This window comes from Protopterus annectens, chromosome 10.part0 (assembly GCF_019279795.1).
Source record: "Protopterus annectens isolate FY-2018-M chromosome 10.part0, PAN1.0, whole genome shotgun sequence".
NCBI lineage: Eukaryota > Metazoa > Chordata > Ceratodontiformes > Protopteridae > Protopterus > Protopterus annectens.
Genome location: NC_056744.1, coordinates 686,799,941 through 686,816,497, shown reverse-complemented (window position 1 = coordinate 686,816,497; position 16,557 = coordinate 686,799,941).

Sequence of the window (16,557 nt, the reverse complement as noted above, 5' to 3'; positions counted from 1 at the left end):
TCCTTAATGAATATGGACACACCTCCGCTTTTAGTGTTTTGGTCCAGGTTAGGTGGCTGAAAGGTGTGGTATGAATTATAGCCTGGTAATGCAGGGGCACTCTCTGGAGCCTTAAACCAGGTCTCTGTCACTGCACAGATGTTGATGTTCTCCATTTTAAGGAGTGCCTCCAGTGAGTGCATTTTGAGGTTTAGACTTCTAGCATTGAGTAGCAATACCCTCAGATTCTGCTTGCTTGTACCTGTTATGGTGGTGAATTTATCATTTGAACCTTGCCTAAAAAAGGCACTATAGGGGTGGCTAGAGCCTTAGCCACTATCCAGAATCCCAGGGGCAACAGGTGCAGGTCATCTCTGGCAAAGCATCGTGGTTTGTTGATCATGTCATCCCAGGCAGACAGATACTGGATCCCCTTAGAATGACACCAGAAGCTTAGCCAATTGTTGAAGTCAATCATTTTGTCCTTGTACTGTGGTATCATTCTGGGTGATGGCAGGATGCTACTCAGGGCTAGGGTCATACCTGCCTGGGCTACAAGATCAGCTCCTCTATGTCCCTTTTCATGTAATCCGGGGAGGTATGTCTCAGGTCATTCACACCAACATGGACAATGACAGCATCATATTTGTACTTGTTGTGGAGTGACTTGAGTGTATGCATTATGTGGCGGATCCTGGCACCCGACAGGCAGCTGACAGTAACTTTCTCCTTGTTTAGCCTGGTGAGTGCAACATCAGTGTGCCTGACTACAGAGTCACCTATGACTAGAATGTTGAGTACGTTGTTATGCCTTATGGGCTGTGGTTGAGTGGCACACTGAGTTTGTGGGCTGTGTCATTTGGGTTGTGTTGGGGGGGTTGTGTTTGAGTTGTGCTGTAACCATTATTTAATCCATTAATGTTAATAGATATGTACTTTAAATATGTCAACTAGTAGTCAAAAGAGAATTATAACTAATAACATTATAGCTTCAAAATGTGGCAATATTAATAAACCACTTGGAAAAATCTTGAGCTGCTTGTTAAGTATTATAAATCTAGTAGACTTGATATTATTATGGATGGATAAATGAATATGATAGTAGACACCAATACAAGACAAACCCCCAGATTTACAAAACGTCCGTGCAGAACTAGTTTAGTCCTGCACAGAAGCGCCCGTTTAGGAGCAGGATGGCAGAGCACCATGCGTAGTAATGAAGGTGCACTTGCTGAGCTCCTAGGCCTACACAGAACGTGTACAAGTGCAGAGCTCTCAGAATAAGCATGCCCCTGCAATGTCAAACAGCAGAAGCTGTTAGGAAATGAGCGAGATTGCTCACAGGTGTCCCCATATCCCTACCAACATACCCCCATGTGTACAACAGCAACAGGACATATAAATTAAAAGAAGAAACCCATCTATAGCTTTAAAACACTGATCAAAGCTAACCGTAGGTGCGCAGGTGTGCCTATCACTTAGCTATGGTTAATGTAGCTGAAATAGCAAAAGGAGGATAAAAAGCAGGATATGTGCAAAGGAAGCAGTACAGCAATATTGTAGTGGGCAGAGCGTTCGCTTCACAAGCAGTCAATCCCAGTTCAAATCCCACCACAGTATATTCCATTTCCATGTCAAAGCACTGTTATGATCAATATATTTAGTTGTATAACCTAATAAATAACATATGTGTGAACTGGAGTAGTAAGCAGTGTAATGAATGATAACCGCATACACTTGCCAAATCCACCTCCTATGACTGTCGAAAATAGAGCAGTAGTAAGGATAAATAAGCACAACTAAGTAGGTGCAAGTCTGTTTGCATGACGGGAAGCAGTGCATGCACAGAGTAAGCAATAGTGTGAGGCTAACCATGTGTAAGTGATGTCACCGGAAGTTAGCAGTGCAAACCCGCTGCCAACTGAGTAAAAGTGCTTCAACCACTCCGTATCCAATGGACTTTGTTCTGGCCAGCAACAAACTAAACAGTCCCTGCAAGGCTCAAACCCAGGAGCCTGCACACCATAGGCCATGTGATTTACCACTCAGCCACCACAGGCATACCTAACACTGACATTTCCACAAACATAGCATCCAGCAATGCCATTCAACATTACAGGACATGTAGCTAAATATGTAGATGCATGTGTGTGTGTGTGTATATATATATATATATATATATATATATATATATATATATATATATATATGTAACTAAACAGGTATATCTCTCCCTCTCTGTATTACATATGTACACATATATATATAAATATCCACATATTTCACATATATACATGTGCAGACATCCATACATCTATATGTCATTGGATATATATATACAGCAATATATATATATATATATATATATATATATATATATATATATATATGTGTGTGTGTGTGTGTGTGTGTGTGTGTGTGTGTGTGTGTGTGTGTGTGTGTGTGTGTGTGTATATATATATATATATATATATATATATATATATATATATATATGTGTGTGTGTGTGTGTGTGTGTGTGTGTGTGTATACACAGATATATATCTATGATATGAGACAGCACATAAGAATGACATATATATGACCACAGGCACCGCCAATGGGGGTGAGGGGTCTCGATCAACATACGTTTTGCATGTACCAATACCCCCCCACAGCAAAACATGCGAAACATACAAACACACAGAGTAAACAAACCACTGCTTCCCAAACCACAGGCAGGATACTACCAGTGGAAGAAACATTGTGGACCCGCTAAGTCTAATCTACAAACAAAGACAGGAATGTCCCTTGTGGGACAACCCAAAAATTCTAGGATTTTCAGATTTCTGCCATTACACAGATGCATCAAGGCAGGGCACATATGTATCCGGACTACAAGGATGGGAATGCCTGATGATCCATGGGTCGAGACAATGTACGTGATGGGTCCTGAGAAGTGGAGAGTGGGCAGTGTGTAGTGGTGTGGTTAAACCCGACCTGCACTCAGAGAAAGGATGAGTGCTGCAAAGGAGAAGCACTCATCCTTTCTCTGAGTGCAAGATGAGTACTGCAAAGGAGGAGTGGGGGGACTATGGGTATGAAATTATGGGTTGAGGCGTACAGGTGTTGGATGGAGTGGTTCTAATCGGACCGCCTTGTGGATGTAAGAAATAGTGTGAATTGGGCAGAGCAGTTACCTAACAAGCAGCCATTCCTGGTACGAGTCCCACTGCAGCACGTCATAACCAATTTTGTTGGTGCAAAACTCACTAAATAACACCAAATAACACATGGTTGCAACTCCCTACTGTAGGCATGTAATCCATTCTAATTGGCATCACAACTTATTATTGCTGTCCTCACCCCCACTCAGGGGTGTGAGTTTCTAAATCTATCTCCAAATTCAGTGTATATGTACAGCTGTTGCTGTAGAAGAAATGGCCAGCTGTGGACCTTCCCTTCAGCCTTCCTGCACATTCCTGGCTATGACCCCTACTGTCTTTCCCTCTTTGCCCCTTTAACACCACATACCTATCAACCCTTTTTTCTTTCCTTTTGAAAGTTTAAAGTTACAATTAGGTGACACTCACTTCCCCAACTATATTGGCAGAATCTGGAACTCACTACCCACATCTATTACCTCAACTGTCTTAAAGTACACATTTAAAAAACACTTGAAGGAACACCTCAAGCACACTTGGTCTGCACATGCTCACCACCTGGTTACCCCCCCCCCCTTACACTCTATACCCCTACATCAACTACTGAAACTAACACCTCTTTTTCCTGCCTCGCATACATATCCCAACATCATTTAAACCTCCCCTATTGCTCCCCTACCAATTATTCCCACAACCTCATATACAGTTACAATGTCTCCCCCTCTACCTATCTACCTACCTACTCCTTCACTATTCAGTTCTACTCTACAACACAATTATGGAATAACTAAATCTTAACCTGAATATTTGAGTGTATCCTATCCACAACTGTGAAAATGGAATCTAACGTCACCTTAAACCGACCTGTGTCAACTGTCATACCTGACATATAAACTTGAACTGAGCATGAATATTACCTACATTCTAACTTAAACTAAGCATGAATAATATGTTACTTTGCTATGTTAAGTCTGTCATCCTCTATGAATGTGAACACCTCTGTATTACTTGTAATGATTAGCTGAGTCTCACTGTGGAGCTTTTCTCCCCAGGCCTCCGCTGAAAATGGACAAGCATCCAGTCGGAGTTTCCTGGTCAACAAATGTAAAATAAATAAATAAAGCAGCATGGGGTAAGCAGAAGTAAGCATGTTTAAGCAGCAGTAAGTGAGTTTAAGCCTGTTTGCATGGCGGTAAGCAATGCCTACACTGGTTAAGCAACTCTGAAGCTAAAACCCTGTAAGCAGATGTAACGACGGGTTAGCAGTGCTGACCACTGCACAAACCTGCTAACAACTGACTAAACGTGCCTTAACCAGTCTGTATCCAATGGTCCATATTCCGCCCAGCAACAAAACAAACAGCCTCTGCTAGGCTCGAACACAGTACACCACATACCATAGGCAAAGTGATTTACCACTAAGCCATCCCAGATATACATAACCCTCATATATTCAAAACATATCAGCCAGCCCAGTCATTCAACAGTACAGAGAATGTATTTGAACATGTAAATGTATTTGTGTGAATAAATATAGTAATATCTAAACAGATACAACATATCAATAGATGTAGATATCTATACACATATATACACACACACATATATATATATATATATATATATATATATATATATATATATATATATATATATATATATACCTCCAAAGAAATATATGTCGTTAATGGGGTTGGGATGCCCCAAAAAATATATGTCATGTACGAATAGGCATACCCCCCCACAGCCAAACACGTCCGCCCTGCAATACACTAAAGTGTAACAGATCACATAATCTAGACCTGACATGACATGTGCACAACATGTAAACAGTACTACAACCCACCTGTATGATGTCAAGCCGGTATTAATAACATAGCATGCAGTACAGTGTGGCTCCCATAGGAAATGTAAAATATGGAAGCTATCAACATCCCCAGGGTACATATACACAGACACATATATGCAGATACAGATATACAGATATATATATAGCTATATATATATATATATATATATATATATATATATATATATGTATATAGATATACATGTGACTACATAGACACACGCAGATATATGTACAGTAAGATACATATGTAGAAGGTGCACACAATATGGAACAGCCACTATGCCTACAGTTAACACCTTAACAACTGGACACTGTATGGGGCACCCATACAAATGACAGTTGTTGCCTGCAACATATGCCCACAGAGAGGTCATAGGATAAAACACCACACACGGGTTTGCAGAAATGGATAACCTTTATTTGTGTACTATTACAGTTGTATATGTCATGCATTATAGCTCTTCAGACACTGACATCCATATAAACAGAGTAATGCAACTGTGAAACAGTTATACTAATACAGTAGTTTGGAAAGGTTCACAACTGTTGCTGTCCAGGCCAAGTCCTAAAAATTGTACTATAGTAAAGATAGACTGGGCCACAGGATACCAATCTATCAACAGTAAGTAATGCGGGTGTATGGTCCAGCAGCCTCCATCTACACTCTGTACAAAATCACTAGGTGGTAAAGACGTCCGTTGACCAAATGGGATGTAACTGTTATATACCAAGGCATAACTGACACCATCACAAGCACACTGACAAACAGAACAGTCTGTATGGCAGGAGGCAGTAGGCCTGCATTAACCCAATTTATGTAAGTAGTGTAAATATAGGAGAAGTGTATGGTACTGTACATCCAGATACTTTCAGGCAGCGCACCCCTGATACCTCCACATTTTGTAACAGCCTAGGGTATTTATGGTGCATCCTCCCTAGACTCAATAATACAGGCCCGTGTACCCTTGTTACATACAATTGCCTCTGGATTGCATAAGGGCACACATGTATTGTGTAGGTGAAGCCCACACATATATGGCCTCAGCCCCACTGTATGTGTGGGGGATACAACAGCAGTGGACTGATGGCAGCAATGGCAGCGTGATATACTCACAGCCCACTACAGAACAACCCCTGACAGCATGTAATATGTGCAAAGCTTGGTATGTAGGTGGAGGATAGAGGCTGGAACACAGGCCCATATGTGGACAACTGTTGCCATACACTAAGCAAGTGGCTGGTGTTACAGGATAGTCTGCAACATACCCTTAGTCAGGGAATTGAGGTTAGAAACATAAATGGATGTAGCCATGTACTGATAGCACTCAATACACACACTGCCAGTGAAATATCTGACACAACACCTGTGTCGTGGACAGGCAAAACATGATAGGCACACCTCTGGCCACCAAGAGGATATGCCCACAGTTGAGAGCTATGCAGACAGACTGCATTCCAAGTTAAACTAGTATATACTAATTTATGAACCTATGAACCTACACACACACCCTGTAACAGCAGTACTATACAAAGCATAACACAACTCTACTCACACTCTGTCTGCAGTTCTGGAACCTCATACAAATATGTAGCTGGCCTGAGTGCACCGGTTCTCCTTTAAGAGGTATTGCTACCTGCTGTCTGTAACACTGATGCACACACACAGGAAGGATGTCCATCACACAGGAAAGGTAAAGGGACCATGCCCACATGATGTGGGGATTTATAGTAGGTGGTTGCCATGTCTGTTGTAATTGGAAGTACTACACAGCAAGCTGCATGCAGTTAGCAAGTGGAGGACACTAATTGGTGCAGAGGCCATCACCTGATCAGGAGCATCACCTACTAAAGCCAGGCTGCAATCTATTCAAAGCAGCTCAATCCATTTACTGGAGAGAGAGAGACAAGAGAGAAAAGAAGAGTGAAAAAAAAGTCACAGCTTATCAAACAAAAAGCTGACGTCACAGGCATTTAGCCAGCTGTCATTCAACCAGGCATCCTTCCCACAACAGGTATGTGAGGTATATATACATGTAATAGAATGTAGTACCTGGTCCATCATAATGGGATAGATGATGTGGAATGATTTATATGTGCCATCAGGTGTTGTTGTGATGACGTTCAACTGAACAACTGCTATGGACAATAATGTCTGTCCCTGTGTGTAGTGGGCCATAGCCATTAACTGTGCATGTCAGAACTGACAGACAAGATGTAAGCCATCGTAGTGTGTGTTGTGTAATGGGAAGTATGTATATTATGTGGCCAATAGCTGGTGGTGGACGTAATGCCATTATGATGGACATGTGGGAGCCATGGCCCACCACTGGCAGGTTACTCAGGAGAATCTGTAGTGTAGCATGCCTGAATGCCATAGGTGTGTAATACGGTTATCTGCAATGGGCCCCTACATATACCCCCCTAATGTCAGGCCATGTCTATATGTGGCACCTGTCTATGTTGTAGCAAGGCAGAACAGTGCAGCTGTGCAGGAAGGTGTTGTGAGATTGTGGAGCTGATGTCTGAATGTACCCCACATATAGGTATGCGTATGTGTACATATGTCACATATATAATATTTAAAGATATATATGTATATCAGCATGTATGTCCAGAAATATACATATACCCATGTGTGGACATATAAATGTGCACATATATATGTAGTCACATATATCTACATACATATAGATAAATACCAATATGCAAATGTCAACATCTGTACAAACACACACACAAACAGATATGTATGGTAAGACATGTCCCCTATATCACTACCACAATGATGTGTGCTATGTGTGAGGCAGCAGCACACATAGCAATACAGACAGATATCTACAGCTTCCAGTGTGTGCACCATGGATGGGTATGTCACATGTTAGTCCCGTCCTAGCACCACAATGCCCCCCTGCTGTGAAGTATGCAATGGGAATATGGGGAAGTATGACAGATACACACATGGAGGTGGTCAGGATTGGTAGATATAGAGGACAGTCTACAGGAGTGTTATGTGACATGTGGTGGGTAAACACTGTGGATGGTATGTGTGGTCTGTGATGTGGATGCCCCATTGTCCCCATTATAGCCACAATGGGAACAAGGCTCCCACTAACTCCCACTCAACAACAGCAGTCCATGTCCTGAAGGTGCCAGGTCTGCTGGCTGAGCAGGAGGAGCATGTCAGCCATGTGAATGTGTACTGGGTGCCTCAGATGGATATAGCACATCCCTTATGTGTCTTTGGAGCCTGGTATGGAACAAACCCAGACCTGAGCTCAGGGGACAGGGACATGTTGGTGTGTGCCCGAGGGGGGTGGGCCAACATCCCCTGGGTGGTTCCACCAAATAGTATGGCTGTAACAGTACACAAGGAGGCCCCAGGTTGGCACACGCATGTGATGTGGTCAGGTATCCTGGTCAGATGGGTGTGGAGAGGTGGATCAGCTGGCCAATGGAACATATACATGTTAAGGTGTCACTGTCATATTACATATGTTGGTAGAAATAGTGTACACAATTCCAGTATATGTCCAACAGCATGCATAGAGCCCCCCTATAACATAGACTGTCAGATGTGTAGCAATCTCAGAACAGCCATAATACTGGCATATATGTAACCATAGTGGCCCTGACAATGGCATGCAAGTGAATAGTTTGTAGCAGGCTCGCAATGTTAGTGTCCATACAAGGGATATGGCTATGATCACCTAGCAGAAGGTGTGGTACACTACACAATCTGTCCAAACATTAGTTAAGCTGTAGCCATACCTAATGAATTGTGTGTATAGTCTGTTGAAGCTGATATGGGGGGTGACAGAGATGTGTATTATGAACTATGGTAACCTTGCCATATGAGTCACTCATGCCTGTTCCCATCCTCATGTTTTTCAGGCACGATGGCACACAGCCGCCTCCCATCATATTCCGCATAGGAGAATGATGTGATAACAAACCACCTGGTACTGCACTACCAGGTCCTGTTTGGCAGGACAGCACTGGAACAGCAGGAGTGGACCACCCTGTGGAATGATCTCACCTGCAGGGTCAATGATGGCCTGCACAACCACAGTTATGAGCAGGTCCAGCATCATTGCAGCTACCTGCTTCGCAATGCCCATCGTCGTGCTGCCACAGTCCAGGGGGATCACCTTGCCACAGGGGGGCCATGCCATCCATCCGCCCGACACGTGTGGAGGAGCTCCTGGCCAGCCATGTGGCACCTGCCCATCCTGAACAACATCAACCACTAGACCCCCTTTGTGGAGGTGGGTGTCACCTACACAACAGCCGAGTAGCGTGCAGGTAAGGACACAGGGCACATCAGTAGACCACTGTTGTGTAAATATCCACAGTGGTACATGTAGATCATGCATATCTGACATGTTATACAAATAATGTGCTGCTGCATTGTAGTGATAATCAGATGTCCAGATGTGGTAGTATTGTGTGTATTTAAAGTAGATGTATGGTAGTACTCGACCCAGCCTGTAGCAGTGCCACAGGTGTGGACACTGACATTGCATCTCTCACCCACTTTTGTAAGTCCCTCCAGATTAACAGAAGGCAGCAGCTTGAAGCTGGTGAGTATGTCTTAAGTAGATGCATAATCAAAATACCACACCTGAGGCCTAATTCCCACAGCAGTCCCAAAAAAAGACCAGATGTTCCAATAAAAATGAAAAGTTTAATAACAGACAATAAATATCCAGACAGTAAGTAAGTGCTTTCGTTTGTCTCAATGCAGACTTTATCAAAACCAAAAGTGCTTGACTCTACTTCCTTTTATATAATCAACCCAATTAGTAAATCAAAACATTTCTTAAAAAGACAAAACAAGTTAAAAACAACTAATTTCATTAAAAGTTTTTTTTTAATATTTACACTAAAGTATCGAAGCCTTTTCAATCAAAATAGGCTTTACAGAAACATATTCATTCATGCCAGGAGGCTGGCAAGCATTTAAATGGAGTTGCCACTTCAACTCAGCCTTCTTAATCTGATTTGACCAGTTACGCCCCCCCCCTGACATTTTTGACAACCACTTCTAGAATACCAAATTTGAAGCCAGAAAACACCTGGCAAGAGAGAGTGTGCTTAAAAAGGGCATAATTGTGATTCTGTGTGCTAATAGCATATAAATGCTCATATATTCACTTCCTAATTGCCCTCTCCATCTTACCCATGTAATACCCTTTACATCCCATGCAAACACTCAAATAAACCACACCAGGAGTGTTGTAATTGCCCCCTGCTAATCTAACTTTCTGTGGGGGTACCTCCATCCACATTTCTGTTGCATTCACCATGTACCCATAATAATTACATCTACCTCATGGTCTTGTTCCTCTACTGTCTCTTGCAACACTTCTGGTGTGGTTTATTTGAGTATTATTTGGTTTATTTGGCATAACTGACACAGTGCTATACATTCCGCAGTGGGTTGGACACCTGTGAGTTGTGGGGCACAGTACATGGCAGGGTGCAGAACAGATAAAGTGTACATGGCTGCAGAGGTATCCAGGGGAAGGGGCATCACCTAGTCACAGCACATGCATCATACACATGTATACAGCTTCTAGCATGGTGTGAGCATAGCTGAACTGCATGCTGTTCTGTACCATATGTTCTGCATGTTGGCAAATGGGTAATTGGAGGACTGTGTGTACAATCATTGTGCATCCTCACCTGCATGTGTGTGTGTGTGTGTGCATCCTGGTGGTTAGTTAGTTTGCCTGCATGGTCACTCTGGACAAGTGGTGGGAGGTAGATGCTTGTATGATGGGTGTGTGCATGTGTATGTGTGTGTGTGTGTGTGTGTATGTGTGTGTGTGTGTGTGTGTGTGTGTGTGTGTGGCCATGTATGCACATGTGTAATTGTGGGGTGTTCATATGGCTGTAGCCCCCTTTGGGACCATGCAGTACATGGACATGGAGTGCCACATTGCACACCAGGAATATCTGTCATGTGCTCACAGGACAGCAAATAGTATAATATGGCCTGTAGCTTGGATCAGGCATCCAGAGGGAAGGTAGACCCCAGGTACACACTTAATTTTGCTGTCTGCGGAGAGGTCACCTACAGCCCATGTATGCAACTCTTCAGATGTATTGGGGAAGGAACAAATAACACCACGGAGTGCATCCACATATTACAGCTGACACTTGATGGGCCGACGGAACAGCATATCCCACATGTACTAAGCATTACATACACATGACACACCAGTGGGAGGTATTATGGCTACAACATAGTAGCCCACACATATAGGGGCCATGCACATCGTTCCAGCCATACAGGGGGTGCATACCGAATGACAGCATTGGGGCCATGTTACTCTACTATACACATATCAGGCAGGTAATGTAGCAACAGGTCTTGTGTTGTGGCTGCTTGTGTGGGCATTTAGAGGACCATGATGTTAATAAGTGGTAGCAATGTGTGTATGTTAAGTGTGATGAAGGATGGGGTAACACATGAACATATACGTGGGGCTGTCTGTAAAGGCATGGACAGGTAAGTAGTATGGAGATATGTGTGTGTGTGTGTGTGTGTGTGTGTGTGTGTGTGTGTGTGTGTGTGTGTGTGTGTGTATACTGGTAAGCAATGCTGTACAGGTTTTAAAGTGCAGTTATTGTTTTCCCCCACAGGTGGTGAGATCGGTCAGGGTCCCTCCTGCACCCTATCTGAAGTAAGTGTCCATACAGACACTGATGATGATGATGATGATGATGATAATGGTGAGGTACAGGTGGGGTTGTCAGGGGCCGATATTGTGCATACATTTGACATCACCCTTTTAGCCACCTTACCCCTGCACACAGTTACAGTGCCTATACACACCCCAGCACCAGTGACCATAGCAGTGGGACAGCTGGCATTCTGTGGCAGTGCACAGGAAAGTGTGATAACCATGCCTACTGTGTCCAATTGCAGCAGGCATATCCAGATGTCTGGCAGGCTGCCACATAGGCGGATGTCCCAAGGTGCTCATGGTAGGGCCGCTGGACATCATTCCCCTTGCATAGGCAATATAGTTGTGAACAGCTGATGCATGTTTCAAGCTGTAATGGCAGAGCAGGCACGTATTGAGCATTATATACCAGACAGGGCCTTAGACTGCAGAGGGCTGCACCTGCTACTGTAGCTGACAACCTCCGTGAAGAGGTGGCTGCCATCCGTGCTTCTAATGAGTAAGCGGATAGACTGCATGATGAGCTGATGGACCTCATCAGCCATGGTGTATCTGTGCTTCGACATGGGATGGGGATGCAGCGACGCCCACATGGATGTGGCCCAGCAACACCAACAGCTGGCACTCAGCGTGGGTATGCTAGGACTCCAAGGGGCACCTGTAGTGGCAGTAGCAGCCCTGGCAGTATGGGGGGTGTGCAGTCCACACCACACCACAGCAGGCCATGTGCACGTGGTCCCGGCCAGTCCCAGGAGGGATGTGGTACCAGAGGACAAATGTCATTAGCAGGTGAGAGTAGCACTTCAACGCCTGTACCTGCACGTGCCCGCGGAACCCCTGGCAGGCACAGTCCATGTGTCCATGGCTGGAAGCAGTGAACTACACACCCTTCCAGGTATGGTCTGCAGCTATCCATAAACACCTATGTAGGGCAGCCACAAGGCAGAACTGTGTGCATGCATACCCACACACTATGCAAACACACCTAGGGCACCTCATACCTACACACACCACATCACCTCAGCCAGCTCCCCAGAATACATCCCTCACCCATACACATGGTGTCAAATGTATGGCACACGCTCGGCCTCTGGCAGACCAACACCACACCCTGTGCATATGATGATACCTGTGCCCCATCCCTGTCATCCATACCATCAATGCAGGGACAGGCTGTTATGGTTCTGATGCACATGGTGAGTGTACACCAGTGTATCATAATCCTGCAGTGTAACATGTAGTAGGGTGTAGAGTGTGAGGCAGAGGCATAATTGGCAGGTAGTGTAGCCGTGCAGCTGTGAGGCATACTTGGCAGGTAGTGTAGCTGTCCAGCAATGATGCCTTCTAGCTGTTAGTAATACTGATTGGTTGTGATCTCTAAACTGATATGCAAGTGTGTTGTAGGTGTATATGTGTCAGAACGAGGATGCCCTATGCATATGATGATACCTGTGCCCCATCCCTGTCATCTATACCATCAATGCAGGGACAGGCTGATATGGTTGTGATGCACAGGGTGAGTGTACACCAGTGTACCACAGCCCTGCAATGTAACATGTTGTAGGGTGTAGAATGTGAGGCATAACTGGCAGGTAGTGTAGCCATCCAGCAATGATGCCTTCTAGCTGTTAGTAACACTGCTTGGTTGTGGTCTCTAAACTGATATGCAGGTGTGTTGTAGGTGTACATGTGTCAGCACGAAGATGGTCTGCAGTCATAATGCACAACGGGGTATGTCACTGTGCTGACACCATGGCAGTGGCATATCTGGGGTACAGTCGAACACATTTCACAGGTTACTATACCGGGTATTGACTGTGCCATATGGACAGGTGGCTCACTGAGGCATGTATACCCTGCAACCTGATGTAGACCTATCCACATACACGCTCACTGTTACTTGCCAACACTGAGACTAGACCCCTACCTAGCAATGTCGTGATACTGATGTGTGTGGCCTACATTGCACAAACACTGCTTTAACCATTCTGTATCCAACAGTCCTTGTTCTGGCCAGCAACAAAACAGCCCTTGCAGGTCATGAACTCAGGGCCCTTTACACTGAAGTCACAACACATGACCACTACACCATGTCCACTGTGGGGACAGCTGTTATGTTACTGATATAGCTGTGATTACCCAAATTGAGTGGTATTGAACACTTGCCTTTACGTCCTAGATTGTGTAGTCCTTGTCATTAATATGACTGCTGCATCACATATGTTGTTTTATCATAATGTACACATAGCAGATACATACGGTGGGATACATGTGGGAGGGTATACGCAACCGTGACATTTACTCATGACAGGTTGTATACATATAGGTGTATAGATGTCTACATGTACATACACATGTATACACATACATATGTCTGTATACACATCTGTATAGTGCTACATATATATGGCCATGTGTACAACTCTTCGTATGTACATATGTGTACATATCTATACATATATGTATCTATACATATGTGTATATATAGGTATTTTATATGTACATATAGATATGTGTATATAGTTATATATGTATGCACATCCTATGTGTGCAGATATGCCTAGTTATGTTGGTATATATTTAGATATCTATGACTATATGTGCATACATATCTATACCAATATACCTACTACTGTCGATATATCTGTAGATATCCATACATTTATGTGCATATGTATCACTATCTGTATATGTGTAGACATATATTGCTCTGTATATGTATATATCTGAGTGTTTATATGTATATCTATGTACTTATACATACCCATCTATATATGTTGATATGTATATGTGTAATCATAGATATATATCTGGATGTATATATGTACAGATGTCCTCACCATATGTCCTGGACACAGAGTGTAGACCTACCCCAGCCCCTATAATCCCAACATCGTAGTGCAAGTGGATGTCAGGTATGTGTAGCAGGTATATTGGTAGACTATTGCTACTGTAATTGGGATTGTTTTTACAGACATGGTGTGTGTGGAAGGTCACATCTTCTTTTCACATGTGTGCATTGGCTGCTGACAGACATCCTAAGGACATCCTGGTAAAGTACCACTGTTAGCACGTAATGCCCCCATGGACTGCAGCACAGACATTGGCCAATATATGTGCACCTTCTGAAACACTCCTTATATTTCCGAGGTATACACAGAATCCCTTAGTGCTAAACATGTGTACCATGCATGACAATATGGATGTTAATAGACATGTAGATGAGTATAACACATAACGACTGGTATACATATGCCACCATAGGTATGCATTCACACACCCTTGTCTGGCCTGACACATAATACCGCTGGTACAGGGGTGCCATAGCCATATACTACCCATTAGATAGTGACATACATCTGTACAGCATCCCACTGCTCTGTCTGACATACATGACTGTTAAGGGAGACCCGGCAGCAGTACATCCGGCAAGTATATCCACATTAAATCTCACTGGATAAGTACACTAAGCAGCTCAACATGTAACAATGCACTGTGAAGGCTACAGGCAGACTGGCTCATCACTGGCCAACATCTCCTATGGGGGAATGCACATGTACCTGCATATATAGCAGGCTCTGCCGGCATGTCACACCACAGGGTAAGATACACCTGTGTGAAGGTGCATAACCACATCTAATGTGAACACAGCCACAGCCACATATGATAAGCTAGCATAAATGTACAATATATGGACTATCTGTTCAACAAAATCCTCATATGTGCCACTCAAAGACTAACCCTACATATACTGGTCTGCTACACAGTGTAGTCTGCTGTCTGTCTGTGGTATGGAACATGTATGTTTATGGCCTTACAAACATGTAAACCAATATGGTAACATGCAGTGGAGCAGCATGTAACATCAGATAGTACGGGACATTTACCACAGTCTGTACACAGGCTAAAGAACATGTTCACAATACACACACTGTCAACAGTCACCATAGTTACACAGACCTCAGTACTGTACAAACGACCATGGAATGTCCTGGTAATGTTGTCAAATATTACCCGTACTGTACATAACATGTGTACCAGTCTGATATCTCCCTGGCTTGCTATCAGATATGATGACACTTATGATGGTGTACAGCACACATGTACCTCGTAAAGCATGGCATATGTACAAAGGTTGACAGAGTTGTGGGCTAGAAGCACATGCACAGGGCCAATATTAAAATGTTGCTGTGTTAACCTCATACATGTACTGTCATAACAGGGTTTGCTGCAACATGTGTCCTATGTGGGATATGAAGTCAGTAACTGTCAGGGCTTTCACCATCTACAGACTGCAATCCTCACACTACCTTCTGCAGTTCACAGATACGTGCTCTGTGGGTAACGCATGACACCAAGGGCACAACACACTGCCCAGTCTGCAGATGACCCTGCAGGTGCTGATTCCTCATAAACACAGTACTGACACGGCAGGTATTGCAACATGTAGGGCAGCCATATCCACACACACACTGTTAAACTAACATTACTCCACATGCAGCATAGCAGCACTTACAGTCTGTAGTCAGGCCAGGCACATCCCCCTCCTGTGTGTTGCCCTGTTTCCACAGTGTAAGTTGTTAGAGGTAAATCCCCAATCCATCTGAGCTACATTTCACCAAACAACAGATCTAGTTCCTGCCCACAGTGGATGTAAAGGGCCAACACTAAAATTATGTTTCTAGATATTGGAGTGTGTTGTCATGCAATTGGCTATGGGAATGTTACCACAGCTGTTCCACATGCACTCAGCTAGAGGAGGACTGCAATTGTTGCATATGCCATCAGCTGATCATGACCATTACTTACAATTCACAAGCTGCTGCCTAGCAAAGCAGGTGCACATCCTACATCCACCAGAGAGGGTGTGGGTGGGACAGACAGAGACAAA